A 14050-nucleotide genomic window follows, 5' to 3' on the forward strand; every position below is an offset into this window, starting at 1 on the left:
AATTATCTTATCAGTGCAACGAGAATAAAACCATTATACTTCTAAAGTAATTAAACTAGTAAACATTTATTCTTCAACATTTGAGAATTCTTTGTTCTTTTTAAGTAAGGGTTTTTACTTTTAAATTTATTTAATCATAATATTCCCCTACCTTTTTGATTCATACATAACAAGTATATTATAATTAAACGATATGAACTGAACTGTTCAACATTAGAAGAGAATTGGAGGATAATACCCTTGGAGGGTAATGGATTGCAATGCTGTAGCCAATGAAGTTTAACTGAGGCTCGGCTATTGCTGTTACCCTCCTGCCATGATCAGAGCCTTAATAGCTCAATAACACCTTATCCCTACACTGTCCTCTACAGATAACGGGGAAGATGAAAAGCATTCTTGCTTCGCCCCTTTAAGCCAGTCCTTATAAGGACTGTTCAACATTAATAGAATGCAAATGGCGGCTCGCGTATTAGTTCAGTGCGATAGTTTCGAATGATAAATGATATATATAGAGGTAAGCATTCTTCATTTTCTGATATTTCATATGCTATTGATTTGCGCATTTAGCTAATCGCTCGATATTGCTGGCAATCCTTTTCATCTGCAATATCCTCTACAAAATTTCTGCTGGCAGGTCTCAAGACCTGCGGGATTTCTAATTGCGATCATAAGCAATTTTCCAATCACTACCTACTAGATATAACAACAAATAAAACAGACATGGATAATATTACTGATCTGCTAGAGCATCTAAACAAAGAGAAAGCATTAAAATTGTTCAAATTACTGCTTAAAAAATTTGATACTGAATGGCCAGGTTGATACTGAATGGAAAGGTCCCCCCGGTAATTCTCCGTGAAAAGGAAAAATGGACCACAGTTGCAAGAAACCTAAGAGAACATCAAATTGGATACTACTGGGCCAGAAACACCGACGAAGGTGTAAAAATTCAACCAACAACAGTCACAGACTACAGAGGAATAACAAAAATGATGGATAACAACAAACTACAGTACCACACCTTCGCACTAAGCAGCGAAAGAAATCTAAAGGAAATCGGTGCGAGGTGTCACCGAAGGCATTACCTCCGAGGAGATCGCGGCTGACCTTACCCAGCAGGGCCTAACACCTATCAAAGTCAGCCGGATGTACAGATCCGATAAACAACCGATGCCATTAGTATTGGTTGAGATACAGAACACACAAAGACAAATTTATGACATAACTGCGGTCTGTGGTCTTAAAATATCAACAGAGCCACTCAGGAAAAGGGCATCAGCAGGGCAATGCCATCGTTGCCAAAAGTTTGGCCATGCCCAAAGACTCTGTAAAGCCGAGTTCAGATACCTGAAGTGTGGCGAGAAGCATCAAACCATTACATGCACAAAAGCAAGAACCACACCAGCCAAATGTGCCAACTGTGGAGGTCCCCACCCAGCAAACTACAAAGGATGCAGCCACCATCCCAGAAATCACGTAACTACAAGACCCGTCCAACCTCCCCCAATCTGGACCACCACTCAAAGCATCTCTGCTGCACAGTCATCAAACCACCAAAACCCAATCCATAAAAGTCAGGAAAGGGCTCAACCTTCCACCAAGACCTATGCAGAAGCAGCCCGCCCAAAGGACACAATACAAAGCAATCAAATAGGCTCCAACATCACAGCAATACTGACTGCTTCGCTAGCCACTATGCTGCAGGAATTCAGCAGAACAAACCCAACTCCATCCTCCACAAAGAGATTCCTGCAAGGAACTCATTCCATACTCACAGCACTCAACTATGAATAAAACAAAAGTAAAACCTAACTCGCTTCTAATTGCAGCCTGGAATGCCAATGGCCTCACCAACAAAACATTAGAACTATAGGAATTCGCACAAAGACACAACCCGGACATAATGCTGATCAACGAGACCCACCTAAGACCTGCCAACAACCCAAAAGTGAGAGGATACACAATATACCGAACGGATAGATTCAGCTCCAGAGGGGGAGGCACTGCCATCTACATCAAACCATACCTCCACTACAATGCCATATCCAACCCACAGACTACAAACCTGGAAACCACAGGAATACAAGTCCACACAAACAATGCTGGAAGCCTCAAGATATTTGCTGCCTACAACTCACCAAGCAATCCTCTACTGACAACAGACCTGGATGCAGTCCTCGGCACCACAGACCCCACCATCATAGTAGGTGACTTGAACGCCAAACACACAGCATGGTTCAGCACCACCAACAACAGAAGTGGTCGCATACTACACAACTATTCAACACTTAACTCAGTTGTGGTAGCAGGACCCACTGATCACACTCATTACAGCCCTCATTGCAGATAAGATGTACTTGACATAGCTATCCTTAGAAACATCAGTTATCAATACAAACTAGAGACGCTCAGTGAACTATCATCCGACCACAACCCAATCCTGATCAAACTTGGCACGCAAGACCAACTGGCCAGAATACATTGGTCCTGTACCAATCATCCACAAAAAAGAAGAAATAGATGAAGCAATAAGCAATTTAACAAGCCAAATTAAAAAAGCACTAGAAGCAGTCACCAAAACCACAACCAACCACCCATCCGGTCGACTCCCAGAAAACATAATGGACCTCATCAGAACAAAAAACAAAGCCAGGAAAAGATACCACAACACAAGAGCCCCATAGGACAAGAAAACTCTGAACAAGTTGAACAACCAAGTCAGAAAAGCACTTCAAATCCACAGGAACCAGGATTGGGACAATAAACTATCATCACTCAACCCAGAAGATCACACAATATGGAAATTTCTGAAGATTCTGCGCACTAAACACAATCCCTTACCGCCCATGCAAACTGCTCATGGAACGGCGCACACTGATAAAGAAAAAGCAGAAGCAATAGCAGAAAACCTAGAAAAACAATGCAGCCCGTCATATGATAATGTAAACATCACCCACATATATAAAGTCCACCAGCAGGTCAAGCGTACCTTAAGTCAGTCCGAAGACAAACTAGCCAGCATCACCCCCACTACTCCAGTTGAAATAACCAACATCATAAAACATCTAAACAACAAAAAAGCTCCAGAGCCAGATGGAATTACTAACAGAATCATCAAATTACTTCCTAGAAAGGCTATTATGCACCTGGTTAACATAACCAATGCAATATTGAGGATACAACACTTCCCCTCTGCATGGAAAACAGCAGACATCATTTCAATAAAAAAGCCAGGAAACAATCCGCAACTCCCGCAAAGCTACCGTCCAATAAGCCTGCTTTCCAACCTGGGAAAGATTGCTGAAAAAAATTATCCTTTCAAGACTACAAGAAAAATCAGGCCAAATAGGAATAATTCCAAACGAACAATTCGGCTTCCGCCGTATGCACAGCACAGTGCAACAAATACACCGACTAGTGGAGCATATCACTCAAGGATACAACTGGAACCTTCACACAGCTGCAGTTTTTCTGGATATTGCCAAGGCCTTTGATAAGGTATGGCATCAAGGATTACTCTATAAACTCATTCAGGCCAACATTCCAACAAACCTTACCCGTCTAATAAAATCATACCTCACTGACAGATCCATGCAGATAAAAATAAATGGCACCATCTCAACTAGGCGCAAAATCCTGGCAGGAGTACCACAGGGATCTCTTTTGGCTCCTTTACTTTTCACAATCTACGTGGCTGACATTCCACAGAACCTGAGGACTACCATCACAGCCCTATATGCTGACGACACAGCCATAATGACAAGATCTCTCCGCCCACATCTGGCGATCAGTCGTCTCCAGGATACTATCACAAAGCTAGAGAAATGGTTCTCCGACTGGAGGATACAAGTAAACCCCGTCAAAAGCTCAGCTATACTGTTCACCAGACGCAAAGCCTTCATCCAAGATGATATTGAACTTCTCGGAAAAAAGATACCATGGCAGACAGAAGCCAAATACCTTGGAGTACAGCTAGACAAAAAGCTAAATTTCAACAGCCATATCAAGCTCATAGGCACAAAGACATCCAGAACCATAGCCCAACTCTATCCCCTGATCAATCGCAACAGCAAATTGGATAAACGCAACAAGCTGTTATTATATAAGATGCTAATTCGACCAGTAATCACATATGCATCCCTGGATTGGAGTCACACATCCAAATCTAACATCCAGAAACTACAGAGGATACAAAACAAATGCCTGCGGATGATCTTAGACACCCCATGGTTCGTCAGAAACACGCAGATCCACAGAGAAACCGGAACCCCTGACATCCGTTCTCTCCTTCATGACCATGCGGAAAAGTTCTTCAGCAAGGCACATTCTCATCCCAATCCACTAATCAGACAAGCTTCCAGTTATAGTGAACATGACTATCAAAAACACAAAAGACCCAAGGCAATCCTGCTTTCAGCAGAACAGAGCTAACTCCATAGTTCACAAAGTGCGAGCATAAGTCTCACAACCTCCCCCATCAAGCTTCTCAACACAGATAAAGGGGAAAATAAAAAGCATTTTATGCTTCACCCAGCAAGCCAGTAACGTTGTTGTTGTTTGTTGTTCAACATTATTCTGGACAGCTGCTACAAGAAATATAAACACTCTTGTTGTCACAGATATGACTGTAAAGAACAGTATGCGTAAAATATAAACTTATAAAATAAAATATAAATTTATGTGTATGAATTTTGTGAAGCAAAACCAATTTAAGACAACAACGTAACAATATGTGAATTAACAATACATTTATTTTTGAATTAGTCATTTAGACTAATTCTAACTGTTTTAATTGTACTTTACGTTGGTTGGTTTGTGGATAATTTCCATTCTCGCATATAATGTATACAAATTTTGGTTCCATTTCTTACACTGTTTAAAATGATGAAATAATACAAGTTTGGTTACTATTTTCTAGAGAAATCAATTTATTTTACAATTAATTTGAGTGCAGTATTTTCTTAGTAAGTCAAAACCGGTAAAATACTAAAGAAGGAGAGAAGAAAAAAAATATGAACGTCAAAAATAGAACTCGTTATGATTTTGTATACGACAAATTTTGCTCTTCGATTCACCAAAGTATATTTGCTTTTCTAATCGTAATTAGGAGGATGAAAAAACCCATTCGTCACCATCTCTCGCATTTGACGCCCGCAATATACATTGAAGCGAAGGAGCTCCGACGACTAAAACAAACCTTAAGATGTCGAAGTTCGCTTGAGAAGTAAGACGGTTATAACGCCGTAAAGAATGGATAAAATTCTTTATCCACAGTATTTACATTACGACGAAGATAAACAAGATACAGAAAACCTTAATTGACACAGTCAAACATGAGCAATTAAATAAACGAATGTGTTGTTTTCCATCTCGTGAATAAAGGCTTAATTATGTCGTAGAATGATTGCATTCTTTCTTAATTAATAGATACTTTATTAAGGATTTAGTTGTTGTAATCCTTTTGTACCCTAAGCACAACATGAACGCTATGTTCATGGATTTAATTATATCTTGAGCGCGCGCTTTACAACACCCGTTGCGAACAGCTCGAGACAAAAGTGTTGGAATAGAAAATTTTAATTAAATTTCTAAGAAAAATACTGCTATTTTGGCACCTGAGAAAAGATCTGAAGGAATTTGAGTAAAGGAGTCTGTCTTCCTTTATGCTAAGAGCGGTGCGTGTTTTTCCTAGATTGCATTAGGCGAGAAGTATTGAAAGTATCTATAAGAATTTTACTACCTTGGAGTAAGTGTTATCGGTTATTAAGTCAACAGTAGAAATCTCATTTTTTTTTTTGCCAAAATGGGAAAATGCACGATAGCTTCAAATGGGAATCCATCTTATAGGGTTGAAGTTAACAAAATTTTATTTTTGGGATAAATTTCAAGCGGCAGAAAAATTTAATTAAAACTATATTACCTAATTTAATTGAGAAATGTGGTACTAAAATTTTATTATGAAGATACAATTATATCGAATTAAAAATTATAAATAATGTTTGACTTGATGGATAATTGATGTAGGCTAGTCAGAATTCTTAAATGAATTTGTTCAAACAGTTGAGATAATCTAAAACCATTTAAAAACTTAAATCATTTCAAAGAGTCAAGAGTGAAAATATAATTACGCTTAATGGATATATTTTAAATGATAAATAATTTGTCGTAAATCTTAATAACATACACGTGGGCTAAAACAATATGACTACCCAGCCTATTTCCAATCAACCAGACTTCACAGTTGGTAGGAAACAGACCAGTAGTAGTGATAGCGGTATTTAATATTATTATTATTATTACGTGACACTAAGGATCCTTGGACTCATCGTGGGAAGGTATACTACACAAAAATTTACCGCCTTCCCTGCCAATCCTCCAACTACACACTACATTGAGTAGACGATTTGAGAATACACACCACGCCTCGCATACGACCTATGACTGAGCATTTGCAATGATCGCTAATTCATAAGAAGTATAGAAATAAAAGCCACGACACAACATAAATAAAAAAAAATGAATTTTAATTAGGAAAAGATTTTTGGAAAAATTTGTAGTGTTTTTTTTTTTTTTCTTTGGGGGGACAGGGCTTCCCCCCTACGGGTGCGCTACTGAAAGGGCGTATCCAAGTATTTCATTTACTCCCCTGGTAGCCCAATCCTTTTATGTGAATTCCATGGACCATTTGTGGGATCATGCATCCGGCGGTCAACGTCACTTAGCTCTGTGACTTCCGGGACCTTATTCTATCTAGATGATCGAGAATACATTGCGACACCTTCCGTAGTGTAGGGGAGTTAATGTGAAAACGAGGACAAGCAGTTATATCAGCCCAAGGAAGTCCAACACACAACTAGACAGATGACCTTAATATTTTGACTGATGAGTGTATATAAAAAAATATTACCGTACATTTAGAAGTAACTCAAACTTAATTTGAACGAAAGATATAAAAAATAGATGAATAAAAACTGTAAATCATCAAAACCTTGAACATACTTTCTAAAAGAATTCAAAACTTGATTCGAGGGTTTTAACAGAAAGAAAACCGTATTTTAACTCCTATTTCAATAATTTGTTTCAAAATTCGAAATTTTCTAAAGATTAAAAAAAAATCTTTTTTTAAAAAAAAAATTCGCATTAAAATTGTTTTAGAATTTATAATTTTCATTCATTTAAAATAGTATTTAATTTTTATTTCTTCTTTAGCTAAAAATAATTTCGTAAGCCATCTTAAGGTAATGTCAGATATCGCTTGTCTTATCCAAGTGCGATTCATTTAATGAGAATCTTAGAATCCTCCCATTTCTAAGACTTCGTGACGTTAGAAGTCTTTCAATTAAAAGTGTTTTTTTTTTCTTTTACAAAACGGCGAATAAACAAATCAATGTTAAAAAGTTGATCCTTTCGGAGAGCGAAGTGGCGTTCCCATCTTCCGTTTCTCTTTTTCTGAGCTCCCAAGATGTTTTAATCAGCAATTAACAACATAGCAAGTTGTTGCGAGGAAATGATGAACTATTTCTTACCTGGTTTGTTCTGCGGCTTCTTTGAATGAGCCTACCACTTCATTTTTTTTTCTTCTACGGTTTCAGTGAAACTCCCCCAAGCAGGGGTTTCGTGGTAAGGATAATTGGCTGCAAAAAGAAACCGCCAGACTGGGATTGTTCCTTTTATTCTAAAGCCCGTATCTTAGTGAACTTTTTTTTTTTAACCGTTAACTCTTTTTTTTTTTTTCTTGACGATACTTAATTAGAATTCTTTTTGTAGTTTGGATTTCTCAACACGATGGAACAATCCCTTACTTAGGCATTTTTACTCTTATTCTTCAGACTAATAATCAAACATAAAAGTTTTTGCTATCCACACAAAACAAAGCAAAAAAAAATAGTAATTAAAGATTTTTTTACGGCAAACTACTCATTTATAGCTGTTGAGGAATGTATGTAAATCCATCTTTTAGCTAGATTCGTAATTATGAACATAAGTAACCTACATACACGTGTAAATGGGATTTTTCATTTCATCGCTTCTAACCAAAATGCGGTTCGTTGGATTTATAGAGAGATAAGTGAAGATGAGACGCTGGTGTAGCTGGGTTCGGTGTTTTTTTTTTTTTGACCTCATTTACAAGTATTTTCTCATCACTTTCTCTTGGAATCAGCCTAGAAGTTCACGGCGTCTTTAAATGGATTCCAAGTGTGCCCTTTCTCACATGCTATATACTGCATCTTATTGACCACTGATATTTTTTAACATGTAAATTTGTGATTACAACCGTATTCAATAGTATACTGGCTTGATTTTATATGCAGTCGAGTTAGATCTATTCTTCAAGCTGTTCTTTTACATGGTCCATTGTGTGATTCTGTAGAAACAGATGAACGACTCAATCAATAATTTGTAATGATTTTGTGCTTGTCTGCATACTTGGCACAGATGCGCAAAAATTGAAAAAGTTAAAAACTGTAGTAAGTAATTCTTATTTTGAAAATACATTGCCCAAATAAGATTTTCGCATTTAGAGTGTCTACCAACATTCCACTCATTCATCCAAGTGATTAAAATTTGTACTTTGGTTACATATAACTTTTTCCGTTCACAAGGAAAATTTGCAAACAGATGGACGAATTTTGATGAAATTAAGTATCTAAAATGTTGAAGAGAAATTATGGAATAATTTTAAAATTTTGTTAAATAAACATGCTAACCACTCGGCCAGCCGGCCTGGCTGGAGGAGTGGTTAGCATATCCGCTCACCAGCCCAAAGGCTGCGGGTTCGAATCCCGCCGTGGGCATGGATGTTTGTGAGCATCTGTGGAAATAGCAGTGGTGGTGGTCGACGGTAGATGACGTTGGTGTAGTTGCGGTCAGTTGGTGTATTTAGTAGTGGAGACAGAGTTGTAGAGCAGGTGCCCTCCCTCAATGAGTCCTTGGACTCCCTGGAGGCGTCAAATAATAATAATAATAATGAATTCGTAGATTTCTGTTTTGGCAACACGTGCACTTCAGCTATCCTTCTGATGGGTGAATTCAATCACGTTCTCTTTTATTTTATTTTTTAAAGATTTTTTTAATTTTTTAAAATTTTTTAATTAAATTTTTTTTTTAAAAAAAAGTTTTTTATTTTTATTCACTTACCTTGGATAATGCTACGTATTCGAATTTATCAAAAGCCAAGTCGCCTTCCTCTCCCGTTTGACCTTGCTTTTGACCTTTGAGAATCCGACTTGTTGTCACCGTAGTAATTCCCATGCCGTCACCAATGAAAAGGATAAGATTCTTAGCCACGTTGTAGTTACGGTCGTCTTTCATATTACGGAAGAGTTGATTTTTGGCTTGTTCGTACCAATGCCAGCGGTCTATGGGATAAATAAAAGGCAATCTTAATTTGTTTTCAACAAAACTGATATTAACAAGCCCTTTTATTGCATATTTGTTTAAATATCATATCATATAAAATAAAATCACTTTTAATATTAGGAGATACTTTGTACACTTGATTTTGTACATTAAATCATTGAATCATAAACACGTTAATTTATATATTTTATTTATGTATTATTTATTATATTTAAGAATTTTTAGTACAAGTTAAATTTCTAAAGAATTTCATTAAATAATTTATATTTACTTCCTACACCTAAAATTTTAAACTATCAGTTAGTTTCATCAATATATTACATAATAATATAAATAATAAAATAATAAAAGCGATTTTCAGGTTGAATCAGAGGAGGTCGCTAGTGAGTCTTCACTGATACGGTTGTGAACTTTCTTCTCTGTAGAACGTGGTAATTAAATATGATGGTTTTCAAGTGTAGCTGCTAGATTAACTAGCAGAGACGCGTTTATTTAAAGTCATTAAATTGCGGACTATACTGAATCTAAGAACATCAGCAAAGGTAAGTGGACGGTAATTGCAACGAGGGCGATTCGTTAGGCCTAACAGCCGACAGAATCGCCATTGTTAGCATATCTATTCCAGATACATTTACTTGCGTTTATACACAAACTGTCAATAATGAATGTGTCAGATTTGGACGCCCTCACAGATTCGCTGGACGAAGAGCCAGCGCTCATACTTGTAAATAAACTTCAAAGGAAATTTAAGCTCAAATGGCCATCAAACTTGATAGATCCTGATACAATTATAGACTCTCTAGATAAAGGATTGGCTTTCAGCTTCATAAAGAAACTCCTTAAGAAGTTCGAGCGTGAATGGCCCGGCTTCCTGAATCTTTACTCTTCACCTGAGACTGACGATGATCCAAATGAAGACACTCCTCAAATGGAGGAAAATTTAAATCCAGTCACCTCTGAATCTACTCATTCAGATCAAGGAGAGAAGCACGTGCGTAAAAAACGCAAAACTCTCGCCTCGGAGTCAGCAAACGAAAATGGCATGGATGAAGATGCCCCCAACATAGATTCCTCTGCCTCCACCAATGAAAAGGTGCCTCCAGTCATTCTTAGGGAAAAACAGAGATGGACAGCCCTAAGAACCACCATGGCCAACCTGCAAATAAATTACTCCACTGCCAAGAACATAGAGGAGGGCATCAAAATTCAGCCCACTATAGTGTCTGACTATAGAAATCTAACCAAGGAGTTGGACACAAGAGGTATACAATACCATACCTTCACACTTACCTCGGAGAAAAATCTTAAAGTGGTACTCCGAGGAGTATCTGAAGACATTGAAACAGCTGAAATAGCTGCTGACCTCAACATGCAAGATCTGCCTCCCATCAAAGTCAGTAGAATGTACAGATCTAACAAGACCCCTATGCCTCTAGTATTGGTAGAAATACACAACATCTATAATATTTACAATTTGAAGACAATCTGTGGGCTCAAGATCTCACCAGAGCCACTTAGGAAGAGGGCCTCTTCTGGGCAATGCCATAGATGCCAAAAATTTGGTCATGCCCAGAAGTTGTGCAAAGCCCAATACAGATGTCTGAAATGTGGTGACACCGACCCCACATATACCTGCTCCAAGCCAAAAACCACCCCGGCTAAGTGTGCTAATTGTGGTGGTCCCCACCCTGCAAATTACAGAGGATGTATATGCCACCCAAAAAACAGACAAACTGAGTTAATCTGTCAGTCTAGCTCACTGACAGAAACGAAAGCCCCAGAAGCCCAAGTTCACCAGGCTCCTATTAGCTTGAACAAGATGACAGGTGTTCACCCACCATCAACTGAGCCCCCTAAGAAAATAAATCTTCAACACCAAACAAGAACATATGCTGATGTGGCCCGCCCCAAAAAAGCAATCCATGACCAGAATATGACAAATCCACATTCAAATATAACAGCCATCATCACCTCTTCTCTTGTAAATATGTTACAGGATTTCAGTAACGCAAATCCATCACTGAGCACTACAAAAAGTTTCTTGCAGCAAACACAGCTCATTTTATCTGCACTCTCCAATGCATAGGAAAACATTTACCCCAGATTCTCTAATGATTATCTCATGGAATGCCAACGGCCTTAAAAATAAAATACTAGAAGTACAGGAATTCAATGACAGATATAATCCGGATATATTATTAATTAATGAAACTCACCTGAGACCTGCTGACAATCCTAAATTCAAAGGATATCAGCTCTACAGGAATGATAGACTGGATTACAGAGGTGGTGGCACCGCCATCCTCATCAAAAATCACATCAATCATCATTCTGTAGCCATTCCTACAACCACCAATCTCGAACTTACAGGTATCAATGTCATCACAAACTCTATCGGAAACATAAAAATATATTCTGCTTATAACCCACCATCAAAAACATTGCTGACCACAGATCTGGATGCTATCCTCGGCATTAAACTGCCGGTTATTATTGCAGGAGATTTTAACGCAAAACATCACGCCTGGAGCAGTAGGTCTATAAATAGGAATGGCCGCATCCTCTATAACTACACAAGCTCAAATTGCGCAACTGTGGCTGGTCCCTCAGTGCCAACTCACCACAGTCCTACTGGCTCATCCGACGTCTTGGATATAGCTGTCCTTCAGAATGTTAACCTACAGCACTCCCTGGAATCATTGAATGAGTTATCATCAGACCACAATCCTATTCTGCTCCAACTGGGTTATCAGAGGGATCTTCCCCATTCGCCTCATACCTTCATTCCCTGGGAAAAACTATCCAAAATGCTTCCAAACTACATTGATCCCATCCCTCATATTAATTCCAAGGAAGAAATTGATTCTGCAGTCAATAAACTTACTGATCAAATCAACACAGCCATAGCATCTACCACCTCAAATTCAGTTGCCTTCAAGCCTAAACGACTACCAGATGACATAATGAACTTAATCAGGGAGAAAAATAAAGCAAGAAAAAGATACCACAACACCAGAGCACCACAAGACAAGAAATATCTCAACAAAATGAACAGTGCAGTGAGAGATGCACTTAAAGTCCATAGAAACAAACTATGGGAAGATAAATTAGCCTCCATATCACCTGGTGATCAATCCGTTTGGAAGTTCCTGAGAAACATCAAAAGCAAAAACAAATCTCTTCCTCCTCTCAAATCTGACCTGAACATTGTTTACACAGATGCAGAAAAAGCCGAAACTATAGCTAAAAATTTAGAAAAACAGTGTAGCCCTTCATACAATAATCTAAATTTCAATCATATTTACAAAGTCCACCGCCACGTCAGACACGTGTTAAAACGGCCTGATACCTGTACTAGCCAACTCACACCTATTTCCCCAGCTGAAATTTATGACATTATAAAGAATTTAAAGAATAAAAAAGCTCCAGGGCCTGACGGCATCTCCAACAAAGTTATTAAACTGCTACCCCGAAAGGCCATCGTATATCTCACAACAATAATAAATGCTATGTTCAGGTTTAAGTACTTCCCCTCTGCTGGAAGTTGGCATACGTAGTTCCTATATACAAACCAGGCAAGGATCCTCAGCAGCCTCAAAGTTATCGTCCCATAAGTCTGATATCTAATCTGGGCAAAATAGCAGAAAAAGCTATCCTTTCCAGAATTCAACTTTCAGTAAAAAAATTAAACATCCTTCCTTCAGAACAGTTTGGTTTTCGCCAATTTCACAGTACCACCCAACAAATTCACAGACTAATAGAATTCATTATCACAAGTTATAATTGGCATCAATACACCGGGGCAGTTTTTCTTGATTTAGAGAAGGCGTTTGACAAGTTATGGCACTTTGGACTACTATACAAGTTGATTTTAGCTGGCATTCCATCAGATCTAGTTCAAATTATAAAGTCATTTCTTAGTGACAGACGAATGCAAGTCAAACTAAATGATATATTATCTACCCAACGACGCATCTTGGCAGGAGTTCCTCAAGGGTCCCTTCTGGCACCGATACTTTTCACGATTTACATGGCGGACATTCCGCACAATCCAATGTCATCCATCATTGCCCTATACGCAGACGATACAGCTATACTAGCCAGATCTATTAAACCTCACCTTGTCACCAAGAAACTGCAAGAAAATCTGCAGAGATTAGAGCACTGGTTCTCGGAATGGAGACTGCAAGTAAACCCTCAGAAGAGTATTGCCATGCTCTTCACTAAAAACTCAATACTCCCCAAAGATAATATCTTCCTATTTAATACCAAGATTCCCTGGAAAGCAGAAGCCAAATATCTGGGTGTACTGCTGGACAGAAAACTAACTTTCAGTTCACATATAAAAGCCTCATGTTCAAAAGCATCAAGAGTCATTGCACAGCTTTACCCTCTTATCAATAGGAATAGCAAGCTGGATACCAAAATAAAACTGCTCCTTTATCAACTGTTGATTCGACCCATTATCACTTACGCATCCCCAGCCTGGAGTCACACCTCAAGTACAAATATCCTCAAACTACAGAAAGTGCAAAACAAATGTCTCCGCATGATATTAAACGCACCATGGTACGTCAGAAATGTCCAACTTCACCGGGATACAAATATCCCCTACATCTATTCTTTCCTGCAGTCTTCAGCAGTGAAGTTCTTCTCAGTGTCCTCTTCACATCCAAATGAATGAGTGCAA

Source organism: Typopeltis vanoorti, chromosome 11 (assembly GCF_054136105.1).
Source record: "Typopeltis vanoorti isolate ZY-2024b chromosome 11, IOZ_Tvanoo_1.0, whole genome shotgun sequence".
In the NCBI taxonomy this organism is placed as follows: Eukaryota; Metazoa; Arthropoda; class Arachnida; order Uropygi; family Thelyphonidae; genus Typopeltis; species Typopeltis vanoorti.